Source organism: Aricia agestis, chromosome 10 (assembly GCF_905147365.1).
Source record: "Aricia agestis chromosome 10, ilAriAges1.1, whole genome shotgun sequence".
NCBI lineage: Eukaryota > Metazoa > Arthropoda > Insecta > Lepidoptera > Lycaenidae > Aricia > Aricia agestis.
In genome coordinates, this window is record NC_056415.1 from 5,745,129 (window position 1) to 5,763,306 (window position 18,178).

General features: G+C 34.8%; 1 protein-coding gene across 2 annotated transcripts in view; it reads right to left on the reverse strand.

Annotated features, from left to right (window-relative positions):
- LOC121731409 (elongation of very long chain fatty acids protein AAEL008004-like) overlaps positions 1-10,741 on the reverse strand; it is a 47,353-nt gene extending 36,612 nt beyond the window's left edge. Inside the window, exon 1 of one of the 2 annotated variants that reach the window (XM_042120821.1) lies at positions 10,572-10,741. The gene's annotated coding sequence lies outside the window, so the exon portion shown is untranslated. The remainder of the gene's footprint in view (positions 1-10,571) is intronic. The other variant, XM_042120818.1, reaches the window with a different exon arrangement.
- Positions 10,742-18,178: the final 7,437 nt, after the last annotated feature.

The window sequence follows — 18,178 nt, forward strand, 5'->3', positions numbered from 1 at the left end:
AATCCAATTTAGTTTTATTTATCACTTAGGTATAAATACTAGCTCTAACTTTACTATAAATAGTAAAGATAGAGCTTATTAGAGCTTATTTATGTTACTAGATGACCTGAAAACTTCGTACCACTTCCCTTCTAAATAAAACATTATAGTAACATACCTTCTATGGACTTCTACGAAATTTCAATACTAAAATTAGCCAAATCGGTTCGGTTGTTCACGAGTTTAAGTGAGAATATCAGAATCAAAAATCTATTCTCATTTATCAGTGGCGGATTTACCAATAGGCTAAGTAGGCTGGAGCCTAGGGCGGCAGATTTAGAGGGGCGGCAAATTTTATCTTGCAGAAATAAAAAATCCCACCAAAAACATTTCTTGTAAAATATTGCCGAGACGACCACATATTAGGTTTACGGTTTACCCTGTGAAAAAGATATGTGATCTCATGTAGAGCCAAGCTTCTGAATCTACACGGCCTAACTCTACTGACCCCAACTTAAACAAATTCTACATACCTTAATCGCCATTTCGCTACCTCACAGGGTGAAATATTAGTGAGACAAATTCCTTGTGTGGTCGTCTCAGCAAAAATTTTCAAAAAATGGTTTTTGTGGGATATGATTGTGAACTAAACTAACGTATTAAATTTCAAAGGTCAGTTATAGGGGCGGCAAAAATTGAATAGCCTACCAGGCGGCTTTGTAAATCTGCCACTGTCATTTAGATAGATGACGCGACAACATAAACAGACAGATAGACTGTAGTTGGAATATGGAATGTTTAAACAGTGGGTGCAGAACGGTGATTTTTTCGAGGCACGGATTACGTATCACATTACGAGTTTCGAAGCTTCGAGATCAAAATGTAGAGTTCACATGACTTAATATGATTATTACGCATTAGTCACTCCAATATATTATTATGTTAATTGCTTGGAACGTGTTAATTAGAATGTGTATTTAAGGAACGTAACGGACGCCGATCTAAGTCCATGTTCAAGGCCCTATGTTATGGCCAATGCTGAGTCCTTGAAGTCCTATAGTTCTGGGCCGTTCCCCTCCAACCTCCGGTTAATGCGCCTATGAGTACATAGTGTAAGGGACTATATTTTTGTATATTATATTTGAGGACATTGTGATTTTTAACCATTCAATTTGGACCAGCGTAGCACCCCAAGCGGCAAGTCTTTCAATTCAATTGAGCATCCTCTTATGAAGTAAATAAAGTTTATTTTTCAATTTTATAAAAATACATCCCATTGCATCGTAAATTTTAGGGTTTGTTCACACTGTGTCGTGACGTAACACCCGGAGGCGACGCGGCGACCCTGAACTCAATTCGGGTGCGATCATTTTGCAACTAATCAGTGGTCGTTGCGCTCGAGGTAGACGCTGACCGCCGCGGCGCAAATGTAAACATTTACAGTCATGTGCCATGCGAGGCCGCTACGTGCCATCACGAGCCTAACAACCCTCGGGCGTTAGTTCCGAATATTTGAGCAATACATCTGTCATTGGCGGAGGTTGCGCACACGTAGCGTTTTCGAAATTCAAATACATGATCCTATAATGTTCGATTACTTCCTGCCTGCCCCCTAATTGTAAGGTCAGAATCTGGCAGTCAGATTTAAATTTGGAATCATCTTCTTTATTCATGCTTAGTATGATGCAATCAATTATATTATATGAAAAACTCAAAGGATGTAATACTTACTGTATACAAAACATCGTTCTTACAAAGTTTTGGTCGACCTAGGAATTAGGATACTACCTACTGATGACCAGTGACGGATTAAGACTACTTGATGCCCTAAGCAATGCATGCCTGTGGGCCCCCCTATTCATATATCAACTAGAATACCTTTACCGCCTAAAAACATTAGTTTTCTCCTAGAAACTTTTTTGGTGTATTTTTTTGGTGACGTTAGAGTGAGACGTGATGCCCTAAGGACGGATTTTTTTTGCTTACTCTGGTGCCCTCTCAGACGTGATGGCCTAGGCAATTGCTTAATTTGATTAAGGGTTAATCCGTCACTGCTGATGACTCCCTTATCCCGCTCTGTGATGAGCGGGATAAGGGAAAGGATCGGACAGGAGACGAAGCTGCATTGATTGACATGACATTAAAATAGTAGAATACAATTTGTAAATTGTACGCTATAATTGTATTCAGTTCTAGAAGATTTTTCTCCGCTTAATGTATCTGCCGCATTAGATTCCTAGAATTAAGTAATTATCGTGAAGGAATGCGATATAAACATGCAAGCTTTGCATACTATTTATTCATATGACGTACCCAATGGAAAATATCGGAACCAATAATTAAATGTGGTTTAAAGACTCCATTACGCACATCCATACATCCATACTAATATAACAAATGCGAAAGTGTCTCTGTCTGCCTGTCTGTCCGTCTGTCTGTCTATCTGTGTGTTACCTCTTTACATTTCAGCCGCTGAACCGTTTTATTGATATATTTTGGTAAGTGGATATCTTGAGTCCCGGGAAAGTATATTAGGGTAGTTTTCATCCCGGAAAAAGGTACCGATTTTGATAGAATCTGGTATGCAGATCCTTTGAGCTCCGGGAAAGGACATAGGATAGTTTTCATTCCGGGAAAATGCACGGTTCTCACGCGACATAGTTATGAGTTTTAGCGCAACGGAATTGCGGGCGTCATCTAGTATTCTAGTAATCCATATTTATTAAGTTTACATTCATTGAATACGTTATAGTAAACATATATTAATTATATTTGTTTACTATAACGAATTCAATAGTAAATTCTGTATTTAATGTTACTTGCATGTTTTATAATAATGTAATTGCAATTTGATCTTTTTAGGATTCCGTACCCAAAGGGTAAAAACGGGTCCCTATTACTGACACTTCGATGTCTGTCCGTCTGTCTGTTTCCGGGCTGTAACTCAAAAACAGTAATAGCTAGAGAGTTGAAATTTTCACAGATTATGTATATCTGTTGCCGCTATAACAACAAATACTAAAAACAAAATTAAATTTATATTTAAGGGGGGGTCCTATACATCAAACGTGATTTTTGGCCTTTTTTGCTCTATATCAATAATGGCAACAGGTAGGTACTTGAATTTTTCTCAAAGTCCTTAGTTATAAGTGTACTTTAATATTTAATAATAATATTAAAATAAAAAATAGTATAAATAAATAATAATATTAAATAAAATAAAAAAATTAAGGGGGGCTCCCATACAAGAAACACAATTTTTGGCCTAATTTTGCTCTATAATGGTACGGAACCTTTCATGCGCGAGTCCGACTCGCACTTGGCCGATTATTTTAAAACATTTTTAGTTTGACCTAAAAAATCTTTAATTTACCATAAAGCCACGTTTTTGAGGCGAAACATGGGCGAAACCAATAAAATACAGTATTGAGAAAAAGAAAATTCTTTTCCTAGTTGCCTCTATGATATTAAACTTATTAGTAAGTTACTTCTTACGAACAGCATTTGCTGCTAAGTTATAAGCAAACATGTTATTGTTGTATAATTATTGCGATATACCCACGTTTTACTGTAATTGTTAAATAATATTTCTCAATGATGTTAATTATAAAACGCAACAGGTATTTTTGAAGCACTTTAGACTTTTAAATGCAAAAGATATCACCAAAAAACCATATTGAGTAAAAAAGAGGCAATTGTTTTTATTATTGTGATTTAAATGTCTGTTCTTTTACGACTTGAAGCAAGAAGTCTATGTAATGAGCAAAAGCAAAAACTGTACTTTATGATGCAAGAGCAAGAACTCAATATACAAGAGCTCTACGTTATAAGTAAAAAACCGGCCAAGTGCGGGTTGGACTCGCCCATGAAGGGTTCCGCAGCAGCAATAAGGTTTATTTTTATGAAATTAAGATATTTTTTTGATTTATTTTCATATTTCAGTTAATTTAATGAAAGTTAAATTAAGGTTTACCATTTATGAAGTATAAAAAAAACTACTGGCTAGATCTCGTTCGAACTAATTTTCGTTGGTACTTTTTGTACTAATGTACCATCGAGGAAGTTGATTCCTATGCAATTGACAGACCAACGTTATTTGATCGAATATGGTCGCTATTAAGCATTGATGTCCTAACCCACAATTTTTTTGTTGTTAAATTTTGAATGCAGTCTTGTTCTAAATCATCTAAAGAACATAACTGCATTAATAACTCAATACGTAATTTTTGTGTGGGTTAGTACACGAATGCTTAACAGCGTCCATATGTCAATTCAATGATTGTGATCTGTCAGCTGGGTTTGACGTAACGCAACCAAACTACTTAGGTCCCCGATTTGCATAGGAATCAACTTCTCTGATAGTACATCATATATTTTTTTTAGACTTATCATGCCCCTACTTTAGAAGTTAGAGGGGGGGACACACATTTTACCACTTTGGAAGAGTCTTTCTCGCAAACTTTTCAGGTTAGAAAAAATTATATTAAAAACCTCAATATGATTTTTAAAGACCTATCAATAGATACTCCACACGCATAGGTTAGAGGAAAAATTTTTTTTTGGTTTAGTTGTATCTATGGGGACCCCTAAAATTTTTAATAATATTTCTATTTTTGAATCAAAATCTTAAAGCGGTTCACAGACTACATCTACTTACCAATTTTCAATAGTATAGCTCTTATAGTTTCGGAGAAAAGTGGCTGTGACATGCGGACGGACAGACAGACAGACATGACGAATCTATAAGGGTTCCGTTTTTTGCCATTTGGCAACGGAACCCTAAAAACTATACAGGGTGTAACAAAAACAAGTGATAATACTTTAGGGTGTGTACGTGTTCCCTGTAGAGAATTCACTGTGAAAGCAGCAGCGCTGAAAGACCAAAATTTTTTTTCATATTTTGTATGGGCAAGGGCCCGAGCGTCACGAGTTTCCCCATATACCCCCACGATAGATCAGGTGATCAGCCTGCATTTCAACGCGGGAATCGAACCCACGACCTCCGAGTCAAGAGCCACGCTCTTAACCACTGGACCACGGAGGCGTCCATTCACATCTATACTAATATTATAAATGCAAAAGTGTCTGTTTGTCTGTCTGTTACCTCCTCACGCCCAAACCGAACCGATTTTGCTGTTTGGTATGGAAATACTTTGAGTTCCGGGAAAAGACAGGATACTTTTATCCCGGGAAAATGTACGGTTCCCGCACGATAATCGAATTTAAGCGCAACGGAGTTGCGGCCGTCATCTACTTACGGCCGTTCCCAATATTTGATCTATCTCTGGTTTTGCCCTACTAGAGATAGGAATAGCTCACAATTGACATAAAATATATGTCTCTAATGTCTAATTTGAGCTATTCCTATCTCTAGTAGGGCAAAACCAGAGATAGATCAAATATTGGGAATGGCCGTTAGTTGCTTATAAAAGTTTGTGATCTGACAATGTCGAACACAAATGGCATTCAGAATTTAACTAAGGCCCACTTGCACCAGTTTTTGTTATTTCTCATCATTCGTCAAAATATCATGCTTTCTCGTGTATAAAAAAACGAATGCCATTCAGATATTTATATTAGGTATCTTTAGTGGTCAAAACATTTTTTAACCATAAAATAGTGTTATAGAATATGTACTATGATGGATACCGCGTGCTATATGTTGATGTTTGAAACGAGGGACCATACGCAAATGAATGTTTTGGTCTGATTACGTATGGCTATGGTTTCATATAAGATCGTTAGCCTAGATACCGGCAGAAACATAATGTATCGTTTGTATAAATATTATGTTAAATTGTTATAGGTAAATACCTAATATTTTATATATTGCTGATTCGTTTTGGAATTATACTTTTACCGAACTTTATATATAATTATTACTTCAACCAAGTTACAAGTTATTTTGTATTTTTTTTTTAATTACAAGTTGTTTATTTATCTTTGTGGGTTATGACTTATGAGAATCATATTTTTGTGGCATTTTTATTTTATCGTAGCTTGGTCCCTCTAGCAATAATAGTCTTAAAAGCTAGTTCTAGCTAAATCCCTATAATATATCACATAATACCACGTATTTTGTATGTTTTCATAAACTATAATATTATGTCGCAACCAAATTGATTGATGGTTGCCATAGTGTAACCAGCAACCATAGATAACCTGAATCGAGGTTCTCGTAATAGTCGTCAGTCTAATTATGTTACTTTTACCAGCAACCTTGCTGATACTATCTTCATCAAATCGGAAAATACGGTCTGTTACGATACAAATATTATTGACCTCCTGACCAATATTTGGGTAGCTGTCAGTTGTTCATACTAAGGGCCATTTCGCCAATGCTGATACATTAATCGATGATTAAATATATTATTATAACTAAAGTTAATCATATTAAATGTCTAGTTGTTTTACTAACGAAAGAGTAGGACATGAACAAGAAACCAATGTGTTGATAAAACAACGTTTTTGTAAAATTGAGAGCAATACAAAAGAACATGTTGGTTGATTTAATTAATTTTTAGATGTTTTTTTCTCCTCGTTTATATAACGAAAATAGGATAAGTCCCAATGCAAAAGATTATAATACTTAAATGTATTGTGACAGGACGCCCGTAAGGGCTACTGGCGCCTGTGTGCAAAAAAAGGATTTTGGCGCCCTTTAGGCAAATTTTTTGGGTCCTTGGTTTTGGCGTCCCTAAAGATGGCGATTCGGCGCTCCTAAAGGATGGCGCCCGTGTGCATTGCACACATTGCACATCAAAGAATTCTATTTAAACTGAAGTTTTTGTTGCACATATGGTAGCGCCCCCCTGTATTGTGATGTAAGAGTTCAAAGTTTCAAGCTAAACACGCTGAACGAAACAAAATATTTTTGTAAAGTAACGTGATCATGATAAACTAGAGGTGGATGTTATTTTCATCTCTGGGAAACACTACTTATTTTAAATGCCCAACATTATGCGCAGTTACCCGCGGCTCGGGAAAACCAAAAATAATATTTTTTTACAAAACAAAATAACAAAAACAATGTTGTTATTCTTATTCGTTAGTATGTATAGGTATAATCTAGCAATAAAAATTTGCCTTACGATGACGACGAATAAAATATTAAGTGAGCATTGAAGTACCTAGAAAATCCTTTAAAATTATAAAATAGTTTTATTACCAACTATTATAATCAAAATACTTTAAGTATTAAATGTTTTTCCTATCAAAACATGGCAAACTCTGAGAAATAATTAATTACTTAGTAACATTTCATGGGCAAATTAAGTCGAGTCTCATTATAATTAATAATTAACTATAATAATTAATAACCGCGACCTTGTGATTATTATTTCGTGTTATAAAATATTTCATCTCTTATCGTCCGGACATCCATGTTGAAAAAGTTTTAAACGAGATAAATATATAAAATGTTAGAATGAGATTCAAACAGTTCTATTAAAATTTTTAAAACGCATTTTACGTGCCAGGTTAATATTTTTTTTATAAGCTTAGGCCACTTCATTTCCGCATATTGTACCAAATCTGCTGCCCTCTTAGGACGCTGCCGCCCCTTGGCCGCGGCCTATACGACCTATTCATAAATCCAGGGCAACTCTACTATTTTAGTAAAAGCAGTTTCATTTCCTAACATGTGATAAAGTACCACATGTTAGGAAAATAATCTATTTTCCATACATACTTTCTGATATGTAGAATTTGTTGGAGTTAGGGTCGATAGAGTTAGGCCGCGTAGATTTAGAAGTTTGGCTCTACATTAGATCTGATGTCTTTTTCACAGGGCAAACCTTTTGTGGTCGTCGAGGTAACGTTTTACATATAATATTTTTGGCGGGTTTACCTTTCTACTTTTTTTTTAAAACCTCATACTCACATTCATTATTATTAAGTCGTTGTCAAAGAACTCTACTTTTAGGGGTAGCGCTCTATCTTTAATTGATATAACTGCCACAACTAGCAACTGTAGACACTACACTTACTACACTACACTACAAGTAGTTAAGAAATTTATCTACAATATTTGTTACCATTTTTATAAGCAACCGCCTGCACAAGGTGCTGAGTTTGTACTTTATCATAACTTTGTATATTTGGATGCTAATAAAGTATTTGGATCTTTTAATCATTTAAAAAATCTGCTATGAAACAACAAAATAATAACGAATAAGACACGTTTCTGTTTATTAAGATTACGGAGAATATTTTGTACGAGTTAAGTGAGGTTGACCATGTGTCAGCCAGTTATTATTTATTGACGTAACAAGGTTATTGAAAACAGCAAGGTGATGTCTGGTTTCAATAAAGTCTAGACCGTGAACTAATCTTAAAAGCCTAAGTTGAATTAAGTCTCTTAATAATATAGTTCTTGGATGTCCTAACAGGGACATCCAAGAACTATATGAGTGGTGTGAAAATTTACACAATATATTATATAAAAATGTTTTATCGAGTAAGTGACACAAAACGTACTAAACATTATGTTATTACTTGTTAATTATTATGTTGTTGACAGGACTAAAATAGTTCTTTCATCCAAAAATGTTACGCAAAAAGTAATGAGTGAAATGACACAAAATAATTTAAAGTAGACAAAGGGATTTTAATGTGTTATTTTCAATAAGTGCTTAATTTTTTTACCGACTTCCAAAAAGGAGGAGGTTATATGTTCGGCTGTGGACATATATTTTTTTAATTATAATAATTAACGAGTCAATAACCAATAACTTCCTTTTTGTTATATACTTAACATTTAAGTGAAATCCACTTGATTGCTATTTGTCAATAGGCATCTTACTGTAGAATACCTACACATTAATTATTATTTAATTATCAATAATAGGAAATAGGAATAAATTATAATGTTGCCAATGTTTGCCGACATTTTATAGTTCAGTCCACATAATTTTAAAGTGACGTAAACGTTAAATATATAATATTTAAAATAAGATTAGAAAACTAGATTAGAAAACAAAATAACAAAAAAACTTTATAGAACTTCCGATGATGATATGATGTATGAACTCTACATTCCAGAAGTATAGACAAAGTCTTAACCAATACATAATTTGTAAATAAAAAAACAGGAAACGAATGCAAATCCTTGTGTATCGAGCCTATAACTAATCTGCTTAAATATTTATAAAATTACGAAATGTTAGATGCATATTAAAGGCGTTTTTTTCCACACACACACACAAACGTTATCCGCGTACATCCGCAATATCGCGAGACCTTTGTCCGGCAAATATTAAATCAGGCTGATATTGACATTGAATTATTATTTGGTTGGTATGCCAACATTCAATGTTAAGGCTTCGACTTTTTATCGCTATTTGTGTTTGTTTCATCATCGACTCGCGCCGACTATTGGATCATCCATTAGTTTCATTTGGCATTGTCGACAGATTTGAGTGATTTTTAATCGATTTTTTCCAGATCGAATCCCGTGTTTTACGAAATTCTGCTAATTTGATCTTCAAACATCCGTTATCAGGTGACGTGGAATTTGCACAGGGCCTGAAACTGCCTTATCAATCGCTATCGCGACACGGAGCGATGCTCTAATAGGTGACGTTAATTCGATCAGCCCAATTAGCTCGGCGATCTCTGGGCCGAGTCGCGACCTTATTATGCGAGTAAAGCTGCGCGCCGCCCAACGCGCCAGGCATACTAACGTACACGAAACGCCTTGGTGAATCCTTGGCTTCAAAACCGAGCTCCTTTCTTACTCCGACTTTAATTCACTTTGTTCTATTATTTACCTTTAGTGATTGCGACGTCGTTTTCAGGGTTAATTGGATGGTTAGTTCCAATAAAAAATTAATTGATAGCCGCTAGAAAATTGCACTTATTAGATCGTCCCGCAGTTATACGACGATTCCATTGTTTCACCGTTGGAATTCAGATTCTGAACTAAAATATGTTTGTGAAGCTGACGAATCGTCTGCTAAATATTTCGGTGGAATTTTTATTTCGCCTCGTTTTTGCGAAGTCACTTTATCGACGTCCATAAATTTTTTTGCTTCGTGATTTTTTTCGCTATTTCCTTATTTTGGTCGTGTTAAAGTAATTTTATATTTACGATTTTTGCCATGACGAATATAATAAGTAGTATAATATATATTTTATGTTAGCGCAAACGTTACAAAGTAGTAAACACCAAGTCGGACGGTCGTCGTTAATGTTATGTTCTTAAGTTTTAATTGTCATCCATCATTATCATTGTCTTAATATGACCACTGTGTTGAGTGAATAATTCCTCATTAGCATATTGTCCTGCAAACTACCTAGTTTCATAATAAAACTGTGTGTCACATTGAATATCACAAGGTCCTTTTTCTTTATTTACAATACTGGATTATTAACAAAAACTTAAAAATTCTACGAGAGATCTACTCTTAAACTAATATAATTAGTATATTCTTCTACTTAGTCACTAACTTCTAGGAAGTTTATGTAAATTTCCTATAGGAAACGGAGAAAAATTACACCAACAAAGTGGTACAAGGAAGGCCGTACAATTAGCGTGATTACAGCGTTCCCTCGATCACATGATAGACAATGCTCGTTAATTGTGTCCTCACCTGCGGACGGCGGCGTTTTGTCGGAGTTTCCTCTGAGTACAACACTGACACAACCGATCGGGGACAGCGAGTGTCCGTATCTGCGTGAACGCCGCGGGTAGGGAGATATTCGCGATCGTACTTGACCGCCGAGCGCGTAGCGCGCAGGTGAGTTCTATACTGACAGCGCGCGCTCCTCTCGCCTTTATTTATTACTTTACATGTCGCGCGTCGCGATCTATGGCTGGATGATAATATTATTGATAACGCTAGTCTGTAGTGGCCGATGTGACTCTCAGTTTAAAGATGACTTAACTATTTAATGAATAATTTGACAGAAAATATGAATTTATATCAATTTTTTGATTAAATTCAAGTTAAGTATACATCTCTGAGCAGTTTGTGGCCGCGACCGGTAGCAGTTTTAGGTATATTGTGCGTGACAAATCTCTTATCATCTGATCGTGAGGAGGAACTAGAATATAAATGATAGCATTACGTTAACGTTGAAGTTCCTAAAACAAAATTTCTAACTTAAACTCGTTTAAATGTTGGGCGAAAATGTGAATAAAGTTGGCACAACCGTTATGATTTTGACAATGTTGCTCGACCATTTTTCTGGTTATCAATCTTGTGTTTGTCGTCTCTTTAAATTTAGTTTAATAGTCATTCATTTCTTATCTTTCGATAACTTCTTCATTACTGTCACTCATAATTTATTACGAATATAGCATACAGTGGAACACCCAATTTTGGCACTTTCATACTAGTTAAAGAAAATCTTATAATAATTGGCAATTAGTATATTCAAACAAAAATCTAAACTGCCAATAATAGCATGACTGCCTACGATGGGGTGGTTTTCCATATAAATTATATAGAATAGCAAATAACGCCCGGAACTCCGTTACGCCAAAATTCGTAACGCGTGGGAACGGTACATTTTCCGGGATAAAAAGTATCCTATGTCCTTTCCCAGGACCCAAAGTATCTCCATACCAAAAAGCAAAGTCGTTGCAGCGGTTTGGGCGTGAAAAGGTAACAGACAGACAGACACACTTTCACATTTATAATATTATTATGGATATAGAATAATATACAGTACTATATCTCAGGCACATGATATGATCATGTCATTTTGTATTTAATACAAGCCTTTGCCGTGCAGATTGCACCTTTTGTAAATATGTATTGCAATCAATGCAATCAGTTTCGTCATTTTGCTTCCTGCATTTAGAATTTACTCTAAAAGTAAAACGTAATTTCTATTTCTTGTAAAAGTTAATACAATATGAGAGCAGCCGATAACATCAAACATTTGATTTGATTTGATTGACCCGTATGTATGTAATATCTCCAGAACTGCTTAGTTTTCGTACATGTTACTCTATATCAGCGTCTGAACAAATGTGTAAAATTTAATAAATGTATGTATGTATGAATGTTTTTATGTTTGTGCCCACATTCGGAACTACAAATCCGATTTAAGTAATTTTTTGGTTGTATTAGGCATTGTTAAACTCATAACATAACATAGACATTTTGTTAAAGCTAAAGTTATAGTTAAAGTAAGTCGGTGCAAGTTGCAACCCACCCTAAGTATTAAAAATCTAAAGGTCACCACCTCTTCCTGATAAGGTTATCCACCAATTAACTTGACAGATCAAGTATGGAGAATCTGTCAAAAAAGTTGTGAATAGCCTATTAGGCACTTTATCAGAAAGTGGTGAAACAGGCCCTAAGAAAATTAAAATCTTCCTAAAATTACAGATACAAGGTAAACATAATGTAAAGATAAAGACGAAATTATGTAGAGTTTGTATAGTTACTTTGCTTTGGAAATATCCTGCCAATTAACGTTATTTATAGGACTATAACACTCTAACTTATCTAAAAGGTATCTAAATCTGATATCTCGAGCTTATACGCATCTTTAAGATCTTAAGATTCAACAATTTACTCGAGAATATCAACGAAACTTAGATTTCAAAGCTGATTAACCATATTTACATAGTTGTAGGATGAAATTCCTTTAAGATAACGAGGTACTTTGTGGGTACTACTTACTTTATGAAGTAAGTAAATTACTAGTACCCATGTTAAAAAGTCACTTGATCTTTGCCTGCCCGGTTTATGAACAATATTGGATAAGTATAGGAATTTCCAGTCGGCACTATAATGTAAGGGCCTCCATTCTAACATAACCTGTTTGTTGCCAACCGTGTTAGGAAATTTGTGGACCAACAAAACATATATCGACTAATTGTATCACTGTTCTTACGTGTTTAAATATTAGGTCATCGTTTTTGCCACATCAAAAATATTGTGTTCCTTATCCTATTTACTCAAACTCAAACACTTAAATGTTTTATGTTTATATTCAGAAAAACTTTTACAAATACATATGTATTTCCTAAACGTTGTTGGTTGTTACTAATGGTGCCTACCACCGGTTTGGGAACTAACCAGTGCCGTAAATAGGGTGCCCAGGCACAGGGCGTAGACTCTGGGGGGGCGCAAGAATGGCCAGATCAGAGGGGCCTATACGTAGCATTGCTCGGGTACCTATAATATCGCACACGGCACAGGGCGCAAAAAAGGCTATTTACGGCACTGGAACTAACCCGGCGAGAATCGGCGTAAGAAATTCGCATGGAGCCATCTTTTACTAAAAATATTTTTTTTTACACATTTACCACAGAATAGATAAAAGTACAAGTACCTTTACGTTTAAATCTAAGAACGAGTTATAAAACAACCAAAATGTCCTAACTGGCGTCGCATTGGTGTGAGAAGTTCAAGGATAATTTCTTTTGTAACCTCCAAGGCTCGATTTATATAAGACCGCGCGAACGAGTGGTTTTGCCCGCTACACCGCGAGATCACAACCATATATTATGTATGTAACATTGATTTCAGAGAAACAAACAAGACAAACAAGACAAACACATATTACATACAATTCAGTGCTGGGTTTATATTTTTCATGAGTGAAATCTGCCGCCACTTTATGAAATCTGCCGCCCCCTAGAACGATGCCGCCCCACTAGGACGCTGCCGCCACTTGGGGCGGCTAGGCCAGTGCCTATACGGCCTATTTATAAATCCAGGGCTGATACAGTTGCTTGTGGTTTCACGGTGTAGCGCCAAACCGCTCGTCCACGCGAACGCATTTAAAACGATCCTAACATTGGTAAAATTAGCATTTAAATTATTGTTTTGCTCTGTTGCCGATCCTGAGAGAATGTTTAGCTACTCCTCTAAATTACAAACTAACAAGTTATGGAAAAACACTACTGGTACTCCAAAATAAACATCTACCGGTTGCAGGTCTCGAACCGAAACACGTTTGTTTGACGTCAATGCCGGAATGGGGTCTAAATAATGTTTACATCGTCCCAGCTTTTCCAGTTAAAATCACAAAATTTCCGTGAAACTGATTATAAATAGATTATGCAATATTAATATTGTTATTTATGGCATGTATTTGTCTTGTAACAGCCATAATAAGAGTGTTTGTTTATTCGAGTCGAGTGTGCGATGTCGTTTACAGGTTCTTCAACATTTTTATAGTTGTTTACGTATACTAAAGTTAATACTTTTGTGTCTGGCAACTTCTTCCTCTTGGCGACTACTTGATCATTGCAAACGTAAAGCGTCAAGGACTTTAAGCGAGATATGAAAATACTAGATGTGCTTCGTTCAAGCAGGTATTCGTATACCTCAGGAAAGTTACTTTTAGCCGCAATAAAAACCACATTTTGTTTCCTGGATCCACAGAATACATATTAGTACAACTGAACTTAAAAGTATCGCTATAACTTTTTACATTAGTGTATGTAATCAATGAAATCGCGTTCTAATAGCAAGTATACTTATACTATATAATAATATAATTATTGTATATTTTTTAAACATCAAAAACATTTTAATATTATGTATAAATTATAATGCACAAAGGTACACAATATTATAATGTTTTGCAAACTTAAAATTTGTTGAGGCCTCTTAGTTCAGGCGGAACTTGATCAAATTATACTTTTTTTTTTATGTTTAAACATCCTTGTTAAGTACATGAATTATTTACATTAGATGTTAAATTGGCACTATTTATTTGCTTTTTGCTAATATTATGTTATTATTGTCGAAACTAGTCGCTTTAAATTGTAATTAGTATAATTAGTATAGAATAGTTTTAAAAACATAATATAAGTTTTAAACACAAAGAGTTGTTGCCGGGCTTAAGCCGAATTTAAAGCAAGATTTTTTTTTAATTTTTTTTTATTATTAAAATAATAATTTATGTGATTATGCGTTCGTAGCCTTGCATTTAATTTTTTTGGTATTCGTTGTTTAATTAAGGTCAGGTGTATTTTCGTGTAACGTCTGAGACGTGAACGTAACCTATTTGCGACATTCTAATTTTACTGTTCACGTCGCATGTCGCATGTTTCACACTTGTGGGAAAAAATCCATTCGACAGCTCAGTAATTAGTGATTGCTGATTGCTAAGCAAGCCACATTAAACAAGCCTAGACAAAGAGTTGAGGTGGAAATTTTAATAATACTTCACCAAAGAGTTCCGCAGTCTTCCTCAGGATAATATTGAAGACAAGATGACGCCCGCAACTCCGTTGCGCCAAAATTCGTTTATCACGCGGGAACATTTTCCGGGAAAACAAAGTTTAAAGTATTATCAATTATGTCTTATTTTGTCCTTTCCCGGGACTCAAAGTATATCCATAGTCCATACCCAGCCAAATCGGTTCAGTGGTTTGGGCGTGAACAGGTAACAGACTCGATGGAGCTCCAGTTGGGGTATGAGGTATGGGAGCACTTTTAGAGTTCCATTAAAACTGCCTTATAACTTAGATGGGATCTGAATCAATACAAAATAATCTTTGGACTATTCTTGACATTTTACAGTCATCATCAGAAGGTCTTCTGATTAGTAATCTGTAATATTTTTCCGAGTACAAACGAAATGCGTCAAGTAGGTTAAATTGCTGATGTTGTGAAGGCTACTTAGTTTCATTAATGATAAGTCATAAGACCATGAATCCAGCTAAAACAAAGACCGCTTATGCTCAACACAAGGAACAGCCTAAAGCGTGTTTATCAAAATATAATTAAGGAAATATCCTAGTTTTAATCTTTGTAGGCAGTAGGTCTGTGCTTAGAATATTAACATGCTCGTCTCAAATGTAAGTACAGAGTTTTGTGAGTGTTACACAAATATAATATAAAATGATCTAAAACGCTGTGAATGAGTAACTGAGATTACTTGATTTACTCTTACCTTAGCTCCTAAGGTGACGCCGCGTTAAAGTAAATAATCGGCCAAGTGCGAGTCGGACTCGTGCACGAAGGGTTCCGTACCGTTATAGAGAAAAAATAGGCCAAAAATTATGTTTTTTGTATGGGAGCTCCCCTTAATTATTTATTTTATTTAAATATTATTATTAATTATTAAAGTACACATATATTTAAGGCCTTTGTAAAAATTTCAAGTGCCTACCTCTTATAATTATTGATTACGAGTTTCTACCCTTTTGATACGGAACCCTAAAAACCGTGTTGGATATGTTTTAGATTGCTTGTTTTCTATCAGAGGCCAGGCCTCTCATAGAAAACAAGCAATGGAACAGCAAAAATGGAAAGGGCGTAAGCGACAAAATGGTTTTTGTCGCGTAATTTAAAAACCATAAATACATTTCATATAAGCAAATTAAAGTGTATGCTTGAACCAATCTATGTACGGAAGCTTAAATCACTCTCCTCTGTTGGCGAAATAGGAATCCCTTTTTACAGAGGTATTTTTGATTGATTATTCTGTGTTATATGAGTTGACCAATCGTGTTATGCTATAAGGTAATTCAAAGAAAAAGAAATGATGAATACTGACAATGAATTTTAATTTCTTAGCTTTAGTCTGTTTGCTTTTTGCTGAGAAAAATCGATATCGACAGCCAAATTATGAAGGCGTCGCCTTAACCTAACCTTACTAATCTATACTAATATGCGAGAGTGTACTTTAACCACAAAACCTATCTTGATGAAATTCGAAGCAGAGACATTGAGTCTTAGGAAAAATTTTAAATATTTTCATGACAAAAAGTGTAGGTATTAAATGTTTTTTCCGCGCGATGTTCAATACATAAAAGGCACGTAGCACTTATGTATTGTACACATAATAAGTGCTTATGTAATATTTTTATTTTACCACATGTGTGATGTGATAAGTTATTTTATATTTTGTAATTGTATTATTCTGCTATCTGTAATTATACCTAAATAAATAAATATATCAAGAATCTTATCTTACTCTTGTATTATTGACATATTTTATATATAAACTAGCTGTCCCGGCAAACGTTGCTTTGCCATAATAAGTAATATAAAGTATTTCGAACATATTATTATTTTATTAAAGTGACTAAATAAGTATGTTACCATGGCAACGTCCCGTCCCGTCCCGTCGCACAAACAATGGTCGCCGTCAGTCTCGAGTTGTAATAATTTACTATTATTTATTCAACAAATGCACTTATCAATATAAAAAGTACCCAGTAGCCGATTCTCAGACCCACTGAATATGCATATAAAATTTGGTTAAAATCAGTAAAGCCGTTTCGGAGGAGTACGTGGACTAAAATTGTGACACGAGAATTTTATATATTATAAGATAAGTATTTATTTATTATAAGTTTTCGCGGACGGACCATATTGTAACATCTTTAGTTTATAACCATATTAATTTATCCAAATAAACATCAGTTCATTTCATTTCGGTATGTACTCCGATATGTTGGATGTTAAGCTCTATAAGAGAGCGACTGGGCTATAAATAGGAAGGGGAATCCTCACTCCCGGATCTTGCTCTATAGGGCGAAAGAACTAAAAATACTCTTGCAACTACGTACAAGGAAATTGTTACTATAATTTGTTTGTCCGTATAACATTGATTCTAGGAATAGATTAAGATTTAAAATATGAGAAATGGTAAAATAAATAATGCATTAAATATTAAATGCTTATAGGGATAAAGTTAAATGGACCATATTAATATACAGGGTGATTAATACTTTCAGTATAACTGAGGCACATCATCAACCCGGGGCACGCATTACGCTTTTCTAAAAGCTTATGTAAAAATCTTTATTTAATATTATAATATATTACTTACTTAATTATTATGTGTAATTAACTAGCTGTTGCCCGCGACTTCGTCCGCGTCAGCAAAATGTGATAACAAAGATAGTAAAAAAGAGAAAAAATCTCCTTTTTAAGGTTCATTTATAAAAATTTAAGTGAAATAATATATCCCCCTCCTTTTCGGAAGTCGGTTAAAAAGTAGACTATGTTATTCCTTACTACATCAGCTATGTGCCAAAAAAAGTCCCGTCAAAATCGCTTCAGCCATTTCAGAGATTAGCCGGAACAAACAGACAGACAGACAGACATACAGACAAAAATTGTAAAAAATGTTGTTTTGGTGTCTGTACCCTATATACATTCATATGCATTTAGTAAAAAACGGTTCTTTCAATATTACAAACAGACACTCCAATTTTATTTATACATATGTATGTATAGATGTATAGATGTATAGATGTATAGATATTCGT